The sequence below is a fragment of the Triticum urartu genome, chromosome 7A (genome assembly GCF_056163025.1).
Source record: "Triticum urartu cultivar PI428250 chromosome 7A, HENAU_Tu73, whole genome shotgun sequence".
NCBI classification, from domain to species: domain Eukaryota; kingdom Viridiplantae; phylum Streptophyta; class Magnoliopsida; order Poales; family Poaceae; genus Triticum; species Triticum urartu.
This window is the reverse complement of record NC_141879.1, coordinates 577,536,932-577,539,984: the sequence shown is the minus strand read 5'-3', so window position 1 is coordinate 577,539,984 and position 3,053 is coordinate 577,536,932. Positions and strand designations below refer to the sequence as shown.

Here is a 3,053-nt window from a genome sequence, read left to right as displayed (position 1 = left end):
TGTTGTGGTGTGACTAGGTTTGCTCTTTCAAAGTCGACGAGTCGACCCTCGAAGTCGACATGCATTTCACCGCGACCCTCATGGTGACCCCATCCAGCGAGCCTGCCGAGGTGCCTGTTGATGGGCAGACCAATGGGGTTCTCGATGCCTAGATAATTCATGCAGTAGGAGATGCACTCTTCGGTCAAAAAGCCCCTGGCTATGCTTCCCTCTGGACGTGACATGTTGCGAACGTATCCTTTGATGACACCATTCATCCTTTCGAACGGCATCATGTTATACAGGAACGTCGGCCCGAGTTGGATGATATCCTCCACGATATGGACCAGCAGATGCACCATAACGTCGAAGAATGCGGGCGGGAAGTACATCTCAAGATCGCATAGTATCACCACGATCTCTTCCTGTAGCCTTCTGAGTTGCCTCACGCCAACCGACTTCCGAGGGATGACGTCAAAAAAGTTGCATAGGCCAAATAGCGTTTCACAGACATGCGCGTCCATGATCCCACGGATTGCAACTGGAACTATCTGCGTCATTAGCACGTGACAGTCGTGAGACTTCATCCCGCTGAACTTCTACTTCGCTGGGTCTAGGTATCTGCTTATCTTCTCCGCGTAACCGTAAGGAAGTTTTACTCCTATGAGGCAGGTGAAAAACTGCTCGATCTCCTCCTGACTTAGAGTGAAGCATGCGGGAGGGTAGTCATTTCCAGTCTTCTTGGCCTTTTTGCCTTTGCGACGACTTTCTGTGTCCTGCTTCGCCTCATCATCATCATCATCATCATCAACATCATTAGCGTGAAGCTCCTGCCTGATGCCCATTGATTTCAAGTCTGCCCTTGCTTTCGGCCCATCTTTGGTCCTCTCTGGCATGTTGAGTAGGGTACCAAGCAGACTCTCGCACACGTTCTTCGTGATATGCATGGCATCAAGGCTGTGAAGCACACGGTGGATCTTCCAGTACGACAAGTCCCAGAAAACAGACCTCGTTTTCCATACCTTCAGCAGAGGCTCTGGCCCCTTTCGCTTCTTTCCCGGCTCTGGCCCCTTTCGCTTCTTTCCTGGCAGTGGGCAATCTTTTCAATTTTTCAACAGATAGTCTATTTCCTCGCCGCAACTCGTACACGGGCATCTTCGGGGTTCGGTTTCACCATCGAACAGATCCTTGCGTTTCCTCCACGGGTCATCGTCGTGAAGCCACCTTCGATGTCCCATGAACACGGTTTTCGAAGACCCGGGATCTCTATCTAGCTGGCAATACATTGTGTCATCCATGCACCTGACGCATCCAGAAAATCCATGGACCACCTGCCCCGTGAGATATGCGTAACCGAGATAGTCGTGCACCGTCATGAGCAGTGCGTCTCTCATTGGGAAATATTCTTTCTCTGCAGCGTCCCACGTATTGGCTGGCGTTTTCCACAGCGTGTCTAGCTCCTCTTTCAGCAGCCCCAGATACTGATTGATGTCGTTCCTTGGTTGTTTCAGCCCTTCAATTAGCATACTCATGTGAATGTACTTCCTCTTCATGCACAACCAGGGGGAAGGTTGTACATCCACACAAACACAGGCCAGGTGCTATGTGTGCTTCTCTGGCTGCCAAACGGATTGACTCCATCGGTGCTCACGCCTAGCACGATGTTCCTTGGATCCTTCCCAAATTCTGGGTGTTCGAAGTTCAACGCTTGCCACCGGCTCCCATCCATAGGGTGACTCAGCATCTTGTCTTTTTTATTTATCTCTGGATCATTTGCGTCATCTTCTCGCTTCTTCTCCTCCCTATCCGCGTGCCAACGCATGAGCTTTGCTACCTTAGGGTCCATGAAATACCGCTGCAGACGAGGAGTGATTGGAAAGTACCACACCACTTTTCGGGGAGCTTTCTTCCTCTTCTTGTATCGAGTGACGCCGCACACCGGACATATGGTAGACTCCGCGTGCTCGTCCCAATAAATGATGCAATTGTTCATGCACACATGGTATTTCACGTGCGGTAAATCCAGAGGACACACGATTTTCTTCGCCTCCTCGAAACTAGTAGGGCACTTGTTCCCCTTGGGAAGACGTTCGTGCCAGAATAACATGTTCTCGTCAAAGCATGCGTCGACCATTTTGTGTTTTACCTACATCTCCAGAGCCATGAGTGTTACTTTCAGGCGGGTATCCTCGGGCCTGCATCCTTCATAAAATGGAGTAACCGCGTCTATCTCCAGTTGATCCAGCTTGGCTTTCTCTCGGGCAGCAGCTCTTGTGTTATCCGTCTGCTTGAGAAGCAGCTCTTGAATATGAGGGTCCTACACCCAGCCCATCGATGGTCCATCGTCGTCTGCTCCACCGGCATCTTCATCTTCATGATCATGCCCTTCGTCTGCTCCGGCATCTTCCTCATCATCATGTCCGGCATATTCTACATGATGATTGTGTACAGCATCACCGTCGTGATCATGTCCTGGAGATTCTTCGTCTTCTCGCCCGCCCGAGCCGAGGTGGTTGACTTGCTACCCTTCCTCATTTCTTGCCCGGCCCCCATGGACGACTTGATAGTCATCTTCATCAGCTTGCCACCGATAGCCATCCATGAAACCACGCAAGAGCAGGTGGTCCCGCACCTGCCCGGAATCCGGGTCCGCAATAAGCCTCTTCAGCTTGCATCTTCGACACGGACATCTTATCTCCGTCTCATTCTTTTGAAGCATCTCGGCCTTCGCGGAGCTCAAAAACCTATTCACGATGCTGTCGGTCATCCTGCGGACCATGGTCGCCTTCGGGGTAGAGCAAAACGATATTTTAGAACCAAGAAAAAATTTGGCATGACTTTCCCTAAAAATAGGACCAAAAAGAATGCATAGTGCCAAAATTCTCGCCGAAGCGAAAATGAATCAACATTCCGGCAAAATATTGGCAACTATCGCATTTCAAATACCGGTACCTGCAAACACAAACATATATGCAACACCACAAACATATGCAACACCACAAACATACATAGATCTAGCTAGGCCACAAAAAGTGCATGTGCACGTTGTTGGAGCGAGCTAGGGAGAAAAAAAG

At 50.1% G+C, this 3,053-nt stretch overlaps 1 pseudogene; it reads right to left on the bottom strand.

The window, feature by feature from the left end:
- Positions 1 to 1,528: 1,528 nt before the first annotated feature.
- Positions 1,529 to 2,758, bottom strand: LOC147960507 (uncharacterized; annotated as a pseudogene).
- Between the last annotated feature and the right edge of the window lie 295 nt (positions 2,759 to 3,053).